This window comes from Malaclemys terrapin, chromosome 9 (assembly GCF_027887155.1).
Source record: "Malaclemys terrapin pileata isolate rMalTer1 chromosome 9, rMalTer1.hap1, whole genome shotgun sequence".
In the NCBI taxonomy this organism is placed as follows: domain Eukaryota; kingdom Metazoa; phylum Chordata; order Testudines; family Emydidae; genus Malaclemys; species Malaclemys terrapin.
Window position 1 is genome coordinate 73254514 of NC_071513.1, and position 20416 is coordinate 73274929.

Sequence of the window (20416 nt, forward strand, 5' to 3'; positions counted from 1 at the left end):
TGATACTCTAAAAGAGAACCTCATTATTGCTCAGTATGCAGGTTGGATTTAAAAAAAAACAAAAAAACAAAAAAACCACCACACACACAGAGATTTATTTAAAGCAGATTTGAGGAAAAAAGCTTCTTAATTAAAACTACCTTTGAGCTAAAATGTATCTCATCATAGAATAGGGATTATAAATTCTAATTCTATAATATGAGACTATATTCATGTAATGTTTAAGAAAAAGTTTTATAAATGAGTTCCAATAGTTCATGGATTAGGTACCCAATCTTATGGGGTTCCACAGGCTTCTGTATAGATTACTTAGGTTAATCTACCCAATGGGATGCAGTGCTCAGTCTAGAAGATAGCATCAGAGATGCTTAGTTTTGCCGTTCTCAAACTATGGATTTGTGTCTCCAGAGGTAACATGCTTGTTAACAGCAAAAATGTTTTAAAATAAATAATATACAGAGAGGTGAAAAATAACAGACCTCAATTCTATTGTCCCTCTGCAAATTTGTGTACAGAGAGTCAATCCCTTACCTCTCTCTAAAAGTGCAAAGTTTCAAAAAGTTCAATGAATAGAAATTGTTGGGGCAGAAAAGATCTGGACAAAGAAGAAATCTGGAGATAAATGTGAGAAGCAAGGGAGATATGCTTGTTTTGTTAAAATATGTTTGCGGTTGAAGAAAAATCCAGACTCCATAATATTGTTAAAAAATTAAATAAAACCGTTTAAATGTCTCTCTGGTGATGTTCTCCTCCTAATACAGCATGGCAAGAAAATCCTCCCAAATATTAAGGATTAATCTGTTGAATTGGAGATAGTTCACCTCCCAAAAACTTCATAAATATCTGCTCCAATTACCTTTGATAAATGAAATAACCAAACAATCATTCATTTTCTGATATAGCTGTAAAACTAATCTGAAAAGTTTTCAAAATAAATCACTGTTTCAAAATGTATAGTGTGTACCTTCTAAAAATGAAACCTACATCTATCTCTGAGTTGTGAAGAATATGTATTAAGGTTATAACAACCAACAAGAACGCACTTTTATGTAGAAAACCATGATTAAATAGAGTCTTCCTGACTAGTGATTTAAATCAATTTGATTTAAATCAAATCCACTGTCAGTACGTATTAGTTACATTTAGTCAACATGACATTCTAGATTAGAGTTTTTTCTAGAAAAGAGCATTTAGTTTTTTGTGATGCTTTCATGGAAAGAGGTAGGATATGGACTGTTTAAAATCCACAGCATTTATAAACATTTAGGGAGAAATGCATTATTTTTAGTGGTACCTACATACATTATTAAGTTGACAACTAAACAAGTCTCCGAGAAACTGTACACTTCCTTATGGAGGGAGGTGGCACAGTTGTATTGCTGCCAATTCCTGGAAGAAGGGATGCGCAAGATTAAAGCGGGAAGAGAGATACTTTACAAGTACAGTAGTTTAAAATGTTAAACTTCTTCATATATGGGTGACTTAGATAAACATAACCATTCAGCATACAAGACCCAGTCATTAGCCAGAAATTCTTGTTCGGAGATCAGATGAAATCTGATCTGTTTTTAAAGTTGTTGGGAGCACTGAATTTACAATTGATAGAGAGAAAGTTACCTTAAGATAATCAACTCAAGAAATGCTTACTCAAGTAAGATAGGTACACCTCTACCCTGACATAAAGTTGTCCTTGGGAGACCAAAAAAAAAAAAAAAAAAAAAAAAACCAACACTTACCACGTTATAGAGGAAACCGTGTTATATCGAACTTGCTTTGACCTGCCAGAATGCGTGCCCCCCCTCCCCCCCGGAGCACTGCTTTACCGCGTTATATCCGAATTCATGTTATATCGGGTCACGTTATATCAGGGTAGAGGTGTAACATGATGCCTTTATACTTAATCTTGGGAAGCCTACAACATTCTCACAGATATCTTTGACTTTCTAAATACAGCTTTGCCAATGACCTCAAAAGAGAAAGACCCCACACTGCACTGCCAACATCCTTGGACAGAAATATTTTGAGATTCATGCTTGCTCATTTCGTAAACAGAGAAAGAGGAGCACCTCATATTGTGGCAAGTTATGCTATTTTGTGTTTACGTAAGCAAGCTGGTAGCAACTGAACTGTGGTCAGTAAACGTATTTTTACTTATGACTCCATCCATAATTTTAAAAATCAAAAGGATTTGCAGGCAAAACAGCTGCAACAAAGAATATAGCATTACTTATATGAAAGCAGAAAGGACAGGAAAACTGGATAAGGCCCAAAGTGTCAACTTCAAACCACCACTTGGACTGCAGTAGCTGATAAAACAGATCCACCTCTACCCAGATATAACACGACCCAATGTAACACACATTCGGATATAACGCAGTAAAGCAGCGCTCCAGGGGGGCAGGGCTGCACGCTCTGGCAGATCAAAGCAAGTTTGATATAATGCGATTTCACCTATAATGCGGTAAGATTTTTTGGCTCCCGAGGACAACGTTATATCGGGGTAGAGGTGTATTAAAGTATGATAGTTTTAAGGGGTATTTTTAAGCTCAGATTTTGAGAGTTGAGTGCTGAAGCATAGCTCAGCACTTAGCGCAGCCACTGAAGTCATTTTAAAAGCTTGTGTTTTCATATTAGTGAGAGGTATTTTAAATAGCAGATATTCAAAACCAGTACTAGAGATTATTAAAAGTAGTGTTATGCATCTCATTCAACATTAGTCTTCGTGGATCCGACCTTGAACACTTAGATTTCTCATGCCTGTTATAGAACACCAACGTTCCCAGCGCCTTTCACAAGCTTTTGCCCTCTCTTCCTTAGGATATCAACTGCTCACATGGATTTTGCAAGATCCAGATTTCCATGTTGCACTGTAATCTGATCACAACCCTAGACTAGTGGAAGACTGATGCTAGAAACTCTTGTCTGTTAGTGCAGCTGCAGCATATCGCAGTGTCTCTGTATAACTCAGACTGGGATTTGTTTTAGGCACAGGACTCCTACATTGTTCCCTACCTCACAATATTAGAGATTATCTGCAAGAGAACTACCACACTGATTTCCCCAAAAACCACCAGCACTACACAGACTGAAGTTAACTAATCTTTCATTTGAAGCATTTGCCAAGTCACAGTAGGTCAACTGTATAGTGTTCAACTAATGCACAAGTTTCCCTTCAGAAGCATGGCTCTGATGCATTCCCCCTCCTCTGCAAGAAGGGGGAAAGGGGGGGGGAAAATCACCCACAAACCTGAGCTGTTCTTCATGGGGGAGACTGTATAAGATTTCCAGCTACATGACTAAATAGTGACAAAATTTCTTCTGGCTGCTTGTACACTAAGAGTATATTTTGTCCACAGCCATTTCATTAACACTATCTACTTACATCCAGAGTAAAAATTCTCCCTATGGAGAATGCATAAAAGATTCCCCCAACGTCACCTAGAGGCAAGGCTGCTAGAGATCTAGACTGCAGGACTCCCAGAGAAATGGAATACACTGTTATGGAAGGCACTTGCAGGTGGTTCTGTTATGTTTGTTCTCAGCATGTGAGCAAGTATTGCAGTGTTGCCAACCCCAGTGGTCCCCTCCCACCCCAAGAGACATGACTCTGGTGGGAGCTAGACTGGCACCAGTTTTTCCAATGACATGAGACACTCCAACCCAGAGAATTTAGCCTTCTCCATGACTGCATGTCTGGTTAATCCACCCAGGAAGTGGGGCAATCAAAGCTGCTGTAGGCAGAACTCTTGTGCTCTCTCTCCCCACAGCCACTCTCATAGGAGAAGGAGAGGAAGGCGGGAGCAACATGAACAGGACAGTTCTTCTGCCCCCTTTCCCTCCCCCATGCAATACTCAGCCTGGGAACAGTGTGCCACCTGGCTTGGGAGTGGAGATGGGGAACCGAAGAGAGTAAAGGTGAGGTTGGGAGAGTGAGAGTTGGGGCAGAACTGCTGGGGAGAGGATAGGCAGATGCAAGGGCGAAAACTCCTTCAGCTGGGCAAGAATGACAATAACCCATTAAGTTTTGGAGAGCTGACAACAATATTTGTCTCACCCAGGCTACGTGCGGGGGGGGGGGGGGGGGTTGCAAAAATTAAAGTGCCACCCCTCCTTACCCACACACACTAGTCTTTGGCTCCCTTCAAAAAAATCATGATTTTTTTTTTTTTAATGTATTTCTTGAGGTTTAATACTGGTATTGATACTTAAAATTTGTTGTTGGTAATTTTAGTTATGCCCAAGTTTTTTTTTAGTAGAGCCCTCTTAAGAGAGGAAACAGCATCAGCAAGCATGTTTGCTTCCTACCCCTGGGCTAGTATCAATTTCTGAAGCAGAGTTGCTTTCTGGAATCAGGCAATGGTGTTGAAGTTCCTGCAAGAAGCAATTGCACTGAAAGTTGTCTGGCCATCTCATTCCAGGATGTGTACGCGTGTCTAGGTGCATGTAAATGCATGCACATGGACATGTACACATGGGTGTAAGTAAAAATAGGGCACGATTCTCTCAGCATATATTCTGACTCAGGTCACTAATTCTTCCTTCACCACAAACTGACTTGCAAGGGCCCAAATTATTATTATATGGAGATATACGTAGTTTCTGCTAGGCGGTGGAACAATGCTGCGGTTGGAACAGGACTCTGACATCTGTTGCAGGAGGTAACAATTCCTTAAACAGTCTTCTTGCCTTGTCTCTTTCACCAACAGAAACTGATCCAAGAAAGAAAGAAAAAAAAAAATTCTACTTCACCCAGCTTATCTCTTGCATATCTGGGACTAACACGGCTACAACCCCACCACAAGCAGCAATGAAAATATTTTATGTAGGAAATATTTCCAAAAAATTAAAATTAAAAAATATATAAATATATTGGCTCTCAAATTGAAAAGGTTGGATGTCACAGAGGAAGAATTCCATTCCAAATAACTTAGAAGATATGCAACAGGAGAAGGCAGATGCCATGCAAAGCAATTCAGACCCAGAGAAGCAGAGCTCCACTCTATTTAGAAAGCCTGGATAGTAGCTACTTTTTCCTGCAAGCCTCTACCTATTCCCAATTCTAAAACAATGTTGAACCTCATTCTGTCCCTCATGCTGCTCACCTTACATGGATCCTTAAACCAAATCAGTCTGAAGAGACTCCCACCTTGCAAGTGATATTTACTACCACTGAAGTTCAAATGTGTGCTGATATTTTCGTTGTCTGGTGCATTTTGGGAGTCTACATATATATAAATGGTTTTTAAGATTACTAACTGTAATCCTGCCACAATGCTTCCAGTTCGGCCCCACTCACTATCCAGCATAGCATAAGGGATTTTTCTAAGTTATATATAATAAAACAAAACAAGCATCTAGGTACATTTCTTCCACTGAGCCGCTACCATCTCCTATACTTAATAGCTGTTTCAGGGTCTCAGGACAGGCTCATACTCTGAGTTTAGACAGATACAATCTAAGGCCTCAGTGTCACTGCTCAAGTGTTATACTAAAGATTTCCTTTTGTTCATATGATTTTGCCCTGACCCAAAACTTCGTTGTGTTCCCCTTATAATCAGAGACCTTTAATTAATGTAGGGTTACCATTCGTCCGGATTCCCCCAGACATGTCCGGCTTTTTAAGCTAAAAATAGCATCCGGGGGGGAATTTGTAAATGTCCGGACTTCCCCCCCATGCAGAGCACGCAAGGCTAACAGTGCTGCCAACCGGCCGGTGTCACTTACTTGGGGCTCCAACACTCAGCCAGAGAGGGCTCCTCCTCCTCCCTCTCTCCCTGCATCCGGCAGTTTGGAGCTCCTCCCCCGCTGCTGCCCAGCGGCTCAGGCAATTTCTGAGCAAGTTCACCAGACTTTAGGTGAAGAAAGGCCAACAACAAGGGGAGCAGGGGGTCAGAGAAGGGGCAGGGAGGTGGCAGTCAAGAGACTGGGGGGGTCGGGAGTTCGGGGGGGGCTTTCTGGAGGTGGGGGTGTGGATAAGGTTTTGGGCAGTCAGGGTACAGGTAGGGAGTGGGGTTCTGGAGGGCAGTTAGGAGCAGGGGTCCCAGGAGGGAGCAGTCAGGGGACAAGGGGGGGGTTGGGAGTTCTGGGGGGGGGGGCTGTCAGGGGGCAGGAGTGGGGAGAGGGATCGGAGCTGTCAGGGGATAGGGAGCAGAGGGGTTTAGATGGGTCGGGAGTTCTGGGGGGGGGCTGTCAGGAGGTGGGGAGTGGTTGGATGGGGCATGGGAGTCCCAGGGGTCTGTCTGGGGGTGGGGGTGTGGATAAGGGTTGGGGCAATCAGGGTACAGGTAGGGGGTAGAGTCCTAGGGGGCCAGTTAGGATGTGGGGAAGGTCTCAGGAGGGGGCAGTCAGGGGACAAGGAGTGGAGGGAGGGTTGGGAGTTCTGAGGGAGGGGGGGAGTGGGAGGGGAAGGGGCAGGGCTAGGGCAGGATGGGGCGGGGCTAGGGCAGGACAGGGGCGGGGCTCCTCCCATCCTCTTTTTTGATTGCTGGATGATGGTAACCCTAGTTAATGAGCAAGTGCAGGAACTTTCACATCAGTTTTTAGTCTCCACGATCAAAATTTTAGCTACCTCCTCGGGTCTCCAGTTAGAGGATTCAGTAGTCATGCCTGCCGAAGACGAGACCTAATTAAGGAGTGCCGAGATTTATTATAAAAGAAGGGGTCCTCCACATCTTCGCTCCTGGGAGCCCAGGATTCTATTGAGATTCTCCTGGAACAGTGGTTTCCAAACTTTTTTTCTGGGAACCAAAAATCTAAAAATAGGCAAAATGGTTAGTAGGTTATAGTAACCAAACACCAAGTTCTGGATGCAGAGATGGCGAACACCAGATAGTGGTACCATAACATTTCACCGGCACTGCTCCTGGACAAGATCTGGTGTTCATGGGGGCCTGACAAACCCAATAATCACAAACAGCTTAAAGCCTCACTGGTAGTCCCAGCTGGACTACACAAGCAGTTTCTACTTAGTACTCATGTATGACCAACAGAGCTAGCATCAGTTGGAAAACTAGCAAGCTGCCAGCAGAGCTCTCCAATTATCACTGTTAACAAAGTTGACTCAAGAGCATGATTAGCAATCAGGCCACCTCATTCTGATGTCAAGTAGGTAGTAGGACTATTGCTTACCAGAAGGCCACCTCCTTCAAAGTAGCTTCTCTACAAGTTTAGAGAAGGGAGAAAGATTAGTTCCTTTAAACAATTTCACTTTAGGCAATACTAAGCAACAAATGGTTTCCTTTCTCCAGCAGGTGGAAACAAGCCAATAAGTTTCCTAAATAGGATGCATGACAAATTGTTTTTCTTTACTGGTGAAGCATTTGGGGGAATATTTCAGGGAACACCAACATATGTACAGCCTAGCATAGAAAGAGGGGGATTTCATATCAAGTGACATGCCTTTCCATTCCCAGATACTGTGCTTAACATAGTGGTTGAGCTGTTGCAGCTGGAACGGTTATGGAAGTATTTCTAACTCCAAGATCATAAGGATTTTTTTTTAAATCGTTAATTAGTTCTACAGTCAGAAACAGGAGGCCATGTCCAGTCAGTCAATGCAATGGCAGAAGTTCAAACTCCCAGCCACTTAATCTAGTTTATACTGGGCAAAACTGATCCTGAGAAGCTAGCTGAAGTAGACAATACCTTATTAGCGTCAACATGAAAAAGCCATTTTAAAAACAGAAGTTGTACTGATTACACAAGCATCTTTAAGATTAGAATAAGCCTGAAATGCTATGGGAAGACAGACAAAAAAACATGCTAACTCAGGATAATCAAAGCCCAGTAACACGTCTCTATACCAAATTAGTTCTGCAGCTTAATGCTTATTTTGTTTTTTTGAAATTCTTCAACATTTTGGTTCAAGGAAAGAATTACTAACTTCAGTAAACTACCAACTAAATGACAATAGCAAAATATGCAGATAGCTCAGTGGTTTAAGCATTGCCTGCTAAACCCAGGATTGTGAGTTCAATGCTTGAGGGGGCCATTTAGGGAACTGGGGCAAAAAACTGTCTGGGGATTGGTCCTGCTTTGAGCAGGGGTTGGACTATATGGTAGGGTTACCATATTTCAGCAAGCAAAAAAGAGGACGGGAGGAGCCCCTCCCACTTCCCGCCCCCCCAGAACCCCCAACCCTCCCCCCGTTCCTTGTCCCCTGACTGCCCCCTCCTGGGACCCCTGCCCCTAACTGCCCCCCAGGACTCCACTCCCTATCTAAGCCTCCCTGCCTCTTGTCCCCTGACTGCCCCAACACTTATCCACACCCCCACCCCCAGACAGACCCCTGGGACTCCCACGCCCCATCCAACCACTCCCCACCCCCTGACAGCCCCCCCCCCGAACTCCCAACCCATCTAAACCCCTCTGCTCCCTGTCCCCTGACTGCTCCGATCCCTCTCCGCACTCCTGCCCCCTGACAGCCCCCCCCAGAACTCCCAACCCATCTAAACCTCTCTGCTCCCTGTCCCCTGACTGCTCCGATCCCTCTCCCCACTCCTGCCCCCTTGACAGCCCCCCCCAGAACTCCCAACCCATCTAAACCTCTCTGCTCCCTGTCCCCTGACTGCTCCGATCCCTCTCCCCACTCCTGCCCCCTGACAGCTCCCCCCCAGAACTCCCAACCCATCTAAACCTCTCTGCTCCCTGTCCCCTGACTGCTCCGATCCCTCTCCCCACTCCTGCCCCCTGACAGCCCCCCCCAGAACTCCCAGCTCCCCACCCCCCTGCTCCTTGTCCCCTAACTGCCCCCTCCTAAGACCCCCCCCAACTGCCCCCCAGGACCCTACCCCCTACCTGTACCCTGACTGCCCAAAACTTTCTCCACCCCCTCCCAAAAGCCCCCCCCCCCCCGTTTCTTGACTGTCCCCTCCAGAACCTTCCTGCCCCCGGTCCCCCTTACCCTGCTGCTCAGAACAGGGTGTTGGGCTCTGTGCGAGCCGAGCCGGACACGTGGCTGCGCTTCCCAGCACAACAAAACCCGGTCCCTGGCCCTGCACAACAAAACCCGGTCCCTGGCCCTGCACAACAAAACCCGGTCCCTGGCCCTGCACAGTGCTGCCGGACCGGGTTGCAGGAGAGGCCAACTCAGAATGCAGGGCGGCTCCGGCTCCTCTACAGCTGCTCAGGAGTCCAGCCCGGGATTTTTCTGCAGCCCTCCCAGCCGCTCGCTCTGCCGGGGGAGGGGGAAATCCCGGACATTGTGAGTGCTTTACAAATTCCCCCCGGACGCTATATTTAGCGCGAAAAAGAGGACATGTCCGGGTAAATCCGGACGAATGGTAACCCTACTATATGGCCTCCTGAGGTCCCTTTCAACCCTGATATTCTATGATCGCTACACAATCCACTGTGCTCACAGTATTGAGCATCCAATTTCAATAACTGAATTGTGTTGATTTAGGTTTCATGTGATGCAACATGTGTTTTGAAATAGCATTTAATTATTAAAATAGACATTCAAGGCAAGTCCTCCCTTCCAATTTCGAGGCAACAGTCAAATTTGACTTGCATTTTTATTGTTAGCTTGCAGTACATTGTTAAACTGACGTGATCAACTAGAAATACTGCGTTTAGACATCAAGGCCTACTTTAAGGACAAATCTTTAAGACCTCAACTGTAACCTTACTAACTAGAACAAAATAAAAGTTATTAATTTAAGACCATTTTTTTTAAACTGAATAACCCTTAAAATGGTATTGTAGTGCATTACTTCAACAATATCTATGCAATCCATGTAAAGTAGTCAGCATACAGGAAAAATAAAAAAGACTGGCATGCCCCACAATCATCCTGTGACAAATTAAGCCTTAAGTTCACTTTCAAACAAACAGCCACAAATAACATCAGCAGGTTATCTTATGCCTGACACTTGTGCAATTTTATTATGTGCAACAGGTCTGCATATGTAACTGACTGCACATTAACAAATGTTTATTATGGTCCATTTTAGAAAAAGGCTATACTCAACTGAGGGCTTGTCACATATAGCACTACAGCTGCACTGCTGTAACACTTTAGTGAATACACTACTAATGCCGACAGGAGAGTTTTCCCCCTTGGCGTGGTTAATCCAACTCACGATGAGGCGATAGCCACGTCAATGGGAGACACTCTCCCATTGACACAGCGCTGTCTACACAGGGGTTAGGTCAGTATAACTAAGTCACCTGAGGTGTGGATTTTTCACACCCCTGTGCGATGCAGCTATACTGATATAGGTCTGTAGTATAGATCTGGCCTCATTCTCTTAGCTGTGCTGGCTCTGCAGCAACAGGAGAAAGCAGTAGGACAACAAAAACAAAAACAAAAACGCCACTATTTTAGTCATTAAAACAAGCAGAAGTGATTATTAAAAAAAAAAAAAAAAAAAGTCTCCTCCCCCCCCCCATAAAGCCAAACAACCAGTTGAGGTTGCCCCTGTACACGATACCAAGAAATGTTACAAGTAAACATTTAGAAGTATGAAAGAACAGTAGTTTAGGAAAGAAATTTCACAGCACTTGTATTTCATAAAATCTGAGGAAAAATGCATGTAAAGATTATATTCTAAAAACCTTACCTATTATATTTGCTCATTACATGGATACTAGTACAGCTTCAATGTTAACGGTTAACATTCCTGGGGGGGGGGGGGGGCGGGGGGAGGGAAGAGCGTGTATAAAACAAGGCAAACCTAAAACTACCAAGTAGTAACTTTTCACCTTTACTTGTAAAAGTCTGTCTGATACTTCTTAAAGTAATTTGCTTCTGGAATGAGAAGAAGAAGTTTTTGTGGATGGACACATTTTCTTGCCTACATGCAACTTTGATATTGACACAAGCAGCACCTTTCACCCATTATCCCCTACTAAAAAATGAAAATAACTCATCCTTCTTAAGGACACCATTGGCTTTTCCCATCCCAGACCCACAAAAGGAACAACTTCAAAGCCACTTCTCTCCTCCTCCCAATCAAGCAAAGCAGAAACCATAAAGTTTCAAAAGTAGGAAGCACAAATAGTTGCAAATAGGGATGCAAAGATCAATGACATGATCAAAATGACAGGATAGGAGAATGGTCTATGAAGCAGCATTCTGAATGGATGAGTGGAAGAAGAATACCTTTGTCAAGACCAGAGAAAAAAGGGATGTTGCAGTAAGCAAGATGAGAACTCGAATGAGTTTTAGCTGCGTGAATGCACAGGGAAAGCCATATCTTAGAAGTGGTATGTGGAAAAAATCTGCAAGACTTGACTAGATCCTGTTACACAGCTTACATCCAAGGGGGATACCCTAGAGAGGTCCTAGTCAAAAATGATACCCAGGTTACTGGCCTGAGCAACAGGCAGTACGGCAATGTCCATAGTGATTGAGAAAGGAGGGCTTGGTGGGGAGAGGGGAGATTAAGAGCTCTGTGCTAACCAGGTTGAACACAAGTGATTGCTTAGACATTCACGAGAGAAAAAACGGTTTTTAGTTTGGACAGAAGAAAACAGGTATGGAGTAGAAAGGAATATCTGCAAATTCTCAGCATAGAGACTGTACTGAATTTGTCTGTGGATGGGATTATCCACACGTGTAGAGGAAGAGAAACAGAACCCTGTGGAACCCCCACACAGAGCCTGGGAGATGGTGGATTTTCCTATCAACATGCTGAAGGAGCAGTTAGAGAGGCCAGAGTACTGGAAGCAAGGGGAGGACAGAGTTTTAAGAAAAGCATGGTCAATGGCTGAAGGTAGCTGACTGAGCTTTGACCAGTAAGAGGTCATTTTAGAGAGAGTCGTTTCAGTGGAGTGCAAGGGGTGGAAGCTGAATAGAAGAGGAACTACAGACAGCAATGCAAACAGTGCAGTTAACGAGTATAAAGATTAAAAGGAGAAGGGACATAGTTGGAGAGGCAAGCAGAGTGATTTTTTTTTTTTTTTTTTTTTTTTTTTTTAAGAAGATTGAAGCAACTAGACCATATGTATATTGTGAAGGAAAACCCAGAGGAAGGTGAGAGGTAAGGAGAAATGTTTGGGAAAGGACAAAAGTGGATGTGAGGAAGATCAGGAGATGGGCCAGGGAACTAGTACTGAAGTGGTTAAGAGAAGAGCGCAGAGGAGACTTCTACATTTATGACAGAGAAAGGAAGCACAGAGCTGCAGAAGAAGGAAACATGTCATTTTCTCTTGCAAGAAATCTGAAAAATCCTGTGGTTTGTGGAATTAGTCAAAGGTGTGAGAAGATAGTTGAATCCCACGTCTGCAATCCTAGTTATATTGGCAGAAATTAAGAAGGAGAGAAACTTCTGATGAGCAAGTCAGCATGGTCACAAGGTGCTTAAGAGGATCTCTTGCAGAAATCAGAAGGGGGGGGGGGGAAGCAAAAAGGTTGGAGTAAGCCTGGGCCGAAAATTGACAGAGTAGACTTTGCAATGGGAGAAAAGAGCAAAAAGGATGAAGACTGGAGAGAAAACCACCTTATCAGTGGAAAAAATGGAAGAGAAGATAGGGAGGAAAGGGTTAAGAGCAGACAAGTCATCAATGCTGATTGATGGGAAGTCACAGAAAGGCCAAATAAGAGGACATTGGGGAAGGGCTGATAGGCAATGGTAAAGACCAGGTAGATGGTCTTGGAGGGGCTGGGGGGAGAAGGGGGGAAAATGAAACAACAGTGCTTGGAGAAAACAAAAGTCAAAGGAATGGCTGATTGGATGAGTGAAAGAGTTGAAGCAGGTAGGATCAAAAAGAAAATGGAGGGAGGGGAAACATGAAGCCACAGGGTTGGATGAGTCAAACATGGAAGTTGACATCACAGAGAATGAATATGGGAGATTGAGGAGAGAAGAGGAGACCATCAGCTGAAATCAGAGAGGAAGGCTCATAGGAAGTTGGGTGTATGGTAAATAGCAACACTGAGAAGGAGCAGAAAGAAGAGTGACTCAGTGCTGTTCAAAAGAGGAGAAAAAGTTGGAAAGGGGAAGAAGGAAGGGTTGGAAGTAGGGCTGTCGATGAATCGCAGTTAACTCAAAAAATTAATCATGATTAATTGCACTGTTAAACAATACCAACTGAAATTTATTAGATTTTTTGGACGTTTTTCTACATTTTCAAATGTATCGATTTCAATTACAACACAGAATACAAAGTGTACGGTGCTCACTTTATATTTTTTTATTACAAATATTTGCACTGTAAAAATAAGATTCTCAATTCACACCATACAAGTACTGTAGTGCAATCTCAAGCATAAAAGTGCAACATACAAATGTAGTTTGTTACATAACTGCACTCAAAAACAATATATAAAACTTTAGCGCCTACAAGTCCACTCAGTCCTAGTTGTAGTTCAGCCAATTGCTAAGAGAAACAAGTTTGTTTACATTTACAGAAGATAATGCTGCTCACTTCTTAATTACAAGGTCACCTGAAAGTGAGAACAGGCATTTGCACGGCACGGTTGTAGCCTGCGTCACAAGATATTTACATGCTAGATGCGCTGAAGATTCACATGTCCCTTGATGCTTCAACCACCATTCCAGAGGACATATGTCCATGCTGATGACAGTCCAAAGCAGTGTGGACCGGTGCATGTTCATTTTCATCATCGGAGTCAGATGGCACCAACAGAAGGTTGATTTTTCTTTTTTGGTGTTTTGAGTTCTGTACAGCTTCTGCATCTGAGTGTTGCTCTTTTAAGACTTCTGAAAGCAAGCTCCACACCTCATCCCTCTCAGATTTTGGAAGGCACTTCAGATTCTTAAATCTTGGGTCTAGTGCTGTAGTGATCTTTAGAAATTGGTATCTTTGCATTTTATTAAATTTGCAGTGAAAGTGTTCTTAAAAAAAATGTGCTGGATCATCATCTGAGACTGCTATAACATGAATTATATGGTAGAAGGCGGGTTAAACAGAGTAGGAGACGTACAATTCTCCAAAGAATTCAGTCACAAATTAAATTAATTTTTTTTTTTTTTTTAAATGAGCGTTATCAGCATGGAAGCATGTCCTCTGGAACAATAGCCAAAGCATGAAGAGGCATATGAATTTTTAGCGCATCTAGCATGTAAATATCTTGTGACGCAGGCTACAACCGTGCCGTGCAAATGCCTGTTCTCACTTTCATGTGACATTGTAAACAAGAAGCAAATGTAAATTAATGGGTTTGTCTGAGCGATTGGCTGAACAAGAAGTAGGACCAATTGGACTTTCAGAGTCTATAGTTTTAAATTTTAATTGTTGAATGCAGGTTTTTTTATACATAATTCTACATCTGTAAATTCAACTTTCATGATAAAGAGATTGCACTACAGTACTTGTATTAAACAAAATAACTATTTTTTCAATTTATCTAACAGTGCAAATACACCGGACCCTCACTAGAACAAGCCATTTGGGATCCATGCCAAGTACGGCGTTATAGCGGGGACCCTGTTATAATGAAATTACTGTATACAGTAAATGTCACATCCATAAAGTATAGAAAACCTTAGAAAATAAACTCCTACTTGAAGGACACAAATGAGAAAGAAGTGTCTACTTTAAATCTCTAATAAAGCAACATTACAATAAACTAGTCTAGTTTTTCTTAAAGTCAATGAGTTGCTTTTGCTTCTTGCTGCTGTGCTGCTTAGCAAACTGAGAAAGACTACATAGCTGCATAATTTTTAATAGGCTCAACGTCTTGAACCATCTCAAAGCAGTCTCCAAGCTGGCTATAGTCGCAGTTGACGTTGGAATGACGTCAACTTCATCTTCCGCCTCTTCTTCCACAGTGAAGGCCAATTCTTCAGCTTCTGGAATGTTGTTTGGTCGTACTACCTGAAGAATTTGGTCATCTGTTAGACTTTCAGCAACAGGACAAAAATTTTTCTGCTTCATCGTCGCCTCTTACAAAAGGACTCTATTTTGTGGCAGAATGGTTACCCCGAGCCCGGACAGTTGCTGATGCAGCTACTGCATCCACTCCATGTCTGTTCTTCCAACTTCCTCTTCTGTAAATCGCTTGAAGTCGAATTCCTTGTCAGACTGTGATCGGCTTTCTTTATTTTCTTCCAGGAGCAGGTGGCCAAACAACTCCCAGTCCCACCATCCAACAGCTGTTTATTATTCCAGCACGTAATAAATTCTAGGAATCGCCACCAATGTAAAAAAAAAAAAAAAAAAAAAAAAAAAAGTCTTCTAGTCAACTTCTTCAGAAAAACTGGTGACAGACAACTCGCTATCATTTGTCCTACCAAGTTTAGTTGATAGTGCTGCTTAAAAATAGCAATAACACCTTGTTCAAGTGACTGGATTTTGGAAGTCGTGTTTTTAGGTAAGTATCCAACCTGTATTTTACGGTCTCAGGTTCTGAGTCTTTCAGCCGGAGGATGCCCTGACAGTTGTCTAGCAAAAGAGAAGCCTTTTCTTCTAAGTGTTTTGCCTGCAAATGCTTTCGCACAGAAGGGACAAATTCGGTGAAGAACCATTGTTCAAAACTCTCTCATGATCCAGGAATTTTTGGAGTTCTTGTACAAAAACAGCAGGCAATTCACATTCACGTGATGAAAGCATCGAGACATGCGAGACTTTCCAATGCACAATGGTTCGAATTTTATGCTTGCCTGTTGCATTCACACAAAACAATAAAGTAAGGCAATCTTTTGCCTGTTTATATCCTTCTTTCTTACGTTCATCTGTTCTGACAAACTAGGGTTTTATTAGCCAACATTTTATAATAAATTCCAGTTTCGTCTGCATTGTAAACCTGTTCCTCCGAGTAACCCTCTGCCTGTAAAATTTCCTTCAGCTTTGCAGGGTATGATTGTGCGGCATCGGCATCAGCAGAGCGTTCTTCTCCCGAAACTGCAATCAGAGATGCAGTGTCATTTCTGAAATCGCCATAGCCAACCTGAATTCGCCTTAAAATTGCTGAATTCACCATTAAGTTCCCGGTCGAATTCTTCCGCTTGCATGGCTATAAGCGGACCAGAGATCAGAATGCCTTTCTGCTGTTCTTGCACAAACCACATGTATAGCGCAGAATCAAGATCGGCATCATTCGCTAAACGGGCTCGTTTTCTTTGGAGGCCATGCTCTTCATCCAGGTTATGAATGTAAGTTTCCGAGCTTGTCAGCATTCTTTAGCCATCCACGAAAGGTGGACTCGTTAATGCCAATATTGCAGCTAATCTTTGCCTAGGTTTCACCATTTCTAAGTCCTTCGATAGCATCCAATTTCTCCTGTAACAAGTAAGCCTTCCTTTTGCCCATTTTTGACATCTTTCTAAAAAGATAAATACCTGTACATTTTTATTACATTTGTATGGTGTTCTAGGCCTACAGCAATTGTCTTAGGGCTTGTCTACACTACTGCGTGGGGTCGATCTAAGAGACGTAACTTCAGCTACAGTACGTGAATAGCTGGCGCTCTCCCATAGACTGCGCTTGCGCTCCTCGTTCTGGTGGAGTACTAGAGTTGATTTATCACGTCTATACTCAAAAAATTGTACTGTACAGTACTTTATTTGGGATCCATGGCCGCAACCGCATTATATCCGAATTAGTGTGATATAGACGCGTGTTCTAGCGAGGGTCCGGTGTATTTGTAATCAAAAGTATCAGTGATCACTGTACACTTCATATTGTGTTGTAACTGAAATACATTTGAAATATAGAAAACATCCAACAAAACTTAAATAAATGGTGTTCTATAGTTTAACAGCACGATTAATTGCGATTAATTTTTTTTAATCACTTGACAACCCTAGTTGGAAGCAGAAAGAAAAGGAGACAGGACAACCTCCCCACCATCACCAGTCTGATCTAAAGCAGAGAGATTACACAGTTTTATGCTGCTGTTTGGACCACTCTACAGTAGAAAGGTCTTCACCTTACCTTAAGTACGAGACATAATACTGACGTACCACAAGTTTATTTGAAATTATGTTCTCACTTATAGTTTAAAATTACAAACTTGTTTACAAGACAAGACTAGTTGCCACATCTATCCCTGATTTATGGAGATTCCAACACAAGAAAGGAGCTGGCATTTGTAAGAAACAAATCCTTGAAAAAGTTATTTAAGCATCCTTAAGCTAATACAACTAGCATTTTAAGAGCACCTTTGTTAGCACTGATTAGACCAAGGATTCAGAAGTAGTTTCGGGTAACATCTCCATATGAAAGGGTGGAGTTTTACTAGAACACCTTCTGACCTGGATTGACTGGGAGGAGTTTCCTGTTTGCTAGTACTAACTTTTCATAGCAAATTGAATATATTGACATTGGAGGTTATAGCAGATGTTTCTTCAAAGTCTTTCAACTCTTTTAGATCGTGTGCTAAAATGAATTCCCATGTACATATTCCTACACCATACTAGTTATCTGTATGAGATTAGTTTATACTTGGAAATATTTCTACTGGTTATTTCAAACACAAACTGTCCCACAATCAGTCAAGATGCCAAGTCCTGAATAAAATTTCAGACCTAAATATTCAACTAATATTCAGTAGAATTGGAACTTGTTCTTTTCCACCTGTTCAGATCTTTTGCATTTGAAAATTAAAATGCAACAGTCGAGCTTCAGACAACAATGCTCACAAGTATTCACGCCATCTCAGTAGTATGGAAGTGTTTGTGTGTGGGGGGGGGGGGTTTGTTTTTTTTTTAAAAAAAAACAAAGTTTAGAGTGTAAGTCTAGAAGCTAAGCCAATAGTGCAGAGAACCAGTTTGGCTTAAGGAAAATAGTACTCTCCCATTCAGCCATGTGACCTAGGAAAACTCCTCTGCCAATCAGGTCAATTTGCAGCTGTGTAAGATAGAACTCTTTTGTATTTGAACCCTGCTAGGAAGCTGCTAGATGCAGGAGCAGAGACATAAGCAGACATTTATGCTCTAAAACAAAAACTATACTAGGTAATTTCAGAGTTCCAATAATGCTTCCACCAATTCAACTGAACTGAGTTAGTAGCAGTGGAAATCCTAGTGTAGATGTTTCTAGGCCATTTTTTCCTCTCCATGTAAGCTATAACATGCTTGAGGTAAGAAGTCACCTCTGCTCTCAAGAGATGCAAATCAAGTATTCTGCAAGCAGCAGCACCTTCTGTCCAGGTCACTGGTATTCCTTCCCATAGCCAGCAACAATGGAGTTGGAAGCCAAAAGCATATGCATACTCAAAGGAAAAGCAAAAAAGAAAGGGGGAAGGGGAGAAAAGAAGAGAACACTAGCCTTTTACTTCCTTTTAGTAGTCAGAAGAGCTACAAGAGCAACAAGCTGTGTCTTCCCCCTCTCCCCTCCCCACCCCCCAATCAACCAAGAGATGAGAGGCTAAAGTGTGTTGGCTTCATATCAAGAAACTGTTTAGTAGCTCCACTGCTGCCCCCCTTTTCCCTTCATTTTTTATTGCTGCCCTGCCTAGCTAACAGAAGTAAGATTAGGTTTACTTTTCTGGCTAACAGGTGACAGTTTCTCAAGCCCTGCCTTCTGGTTTGAAGTTTTCATTCAGTAGGTTTATTGATTGGTTTGTAACTAATGGGTTACTCCTCTCAAAGGAAGCCAATCATGGCTTAGTATTTTGCACTCTTCTCATGTTGCTGTTTGCTTCTTCCATATTCCATTCAGATACATTAGAGCAGGGGTGGGCAAACCACGGCCTGTGGGCCAGATCCAAAGCCCTGACGGGCCGGATCTGGCCCGCGGGATTGCCACCCGTGGCGTCGCACGCCCTGCACCACTCCCAGAAGCAGCCGGCATCATGTCCCTGCAGCCCCAGGGGGAAGGAGGTGCAGAGGGCTCTGTGAGCTGCCCTCACTTGCAGGCATTGCCCCCCACAGTTGCCATTGGCCAGGAACGGGAAACCCCACAGCCAATGGGAGCTTCGGGGGAGGTACCCACAGGCGAAGTCAGTGCACAGAGCCCCCTCTGCCTGCCCGCCCCCAGGGGCTGCAGGGACATGGTGCCAGCTGCTTCCAGGAGTGGTGCAGGGCCAAGGCCAGTGTGCACCACTGCCAGCCCAGAGCAACTCAAGGTAAGCAGCACCAGGCCGGAGCCTGCACTCCATACCCCAACCCCTTGCTGCACCCCAACTCCCTGCCACACCCTGCACCCCCTTCCCTGAGCCCCCCTTATAAACCTCACACTCCTCCTCTGCCCCAACCCCTTGCCCTGAGCCCTTCCCTGCACACCACACTCCCCCAGCCCTACATTCGTGGCCCTACATGCAATTTCTCCACCCAGATGTGGCCCTTGGGCCAAAAAGTTTGCCCATCCCTGGATTAGAGGCTCAAATTATATATATATATATATATATATATATATATATATATATATACACACACACACACACACACACACACACACCCTACACTTGAGTCAGATGGCCCTATGGCTCTGACCCTGACATGGAGGTCAACTTGTTTAAAATAACGATGTTCAGATACCTGGCAAGGCACTGAGCTAGCTTAGCTTAACTAATCAAGAACATTAAAGATCAGTGCTCTGCCAGACTCTTCAAAAGGGTCTAGACATTTCTTCCATGCACATCTATCAAGTAGAGTCCCCTCAGTAGATCCCTGTCTAACCCCATATTTCCCACAAAAGAGTATTGAGAGCCCATTAGACTAAAAGCAACTCTTCTCTGGCCCTTTTTCAGATCCCATAAAATCCGAGTTTCATCCCATCAAGCTAGAAGAGAGCAAATACAACCCAACTCCAAACTTCTTCAGAGCCATAAGATCAGTTCACCACTATTTGTAACTACAAGTGATTTGCATTCCCTATTTTGTAGTCTCAAGAATAGTGGCTATGTAGCCTTTACATTATTGGCCACTACATCTGTGATAAATGAAGGGGGAGGGTAGCTCCCTTTTATGGACACCCAGCCAGCCATAAAATCCCTTTTAGTAGCTGTTCTCTACTTGCTTTACCTGTAAAGGGTTAAAAAGTCCATAGGTAAAAGGTAAGGGAGTGGGCACCTGACCAAAAGAGCCAATGCAAAAACTAGAACTTTTTAAAATGGGGGAGGGAGGGAATTTCCCCTTTGTCTGTGTTGTTCTCCCGGAAAGCAGAGATAGGGCTGGAACTATGCTGTAAGAGCTTGGGCTAGGTATGGAGAGGGAAAAAAAAAAAAAAAAAAAAACAGATCATACCTAGAAACTTCTCATTTGAAACCCCAGATATCTAAGGTGATCAGGAAATGTCTAGGATGACGCAATTAGGTTTCTCTTATTTCTTTATGGCTTGTGGACTCCTCTGTGCTAATCCCAGGTGCTTTTGTTTTGCTTGTAACCTTTAAGCTGGACCTCAAGAAAGCTATTCATTATTCTTAATTTTTGTATTTGCTCTTTTTAAATCTAGCAATACCCTGAGGTTTCAGATAAATTTTATTAAAAAAAAAAAAAAAAACCCTCCAATCCTGTTTAAAAAAAAAAAAAAAGATGCGTGTCTTGAGAGGTTTGTGTATGTTTAA

General features: G+C 43.0%; 1 protein-coding gene across 4 annotated transcripts in view; it reads right to left on the bottom strand.

Moving 5' to 3' along the window:
* Positions 1-20416, bottom strand: part of TRIP12 (thyroid hormone receptor interactor 12) — a 172410-nt gene that overhangs the window by 128195 nt on the left and 23799 nt on the right. The gene's annotated exons all lie outside the window — the stretch shown is intronic.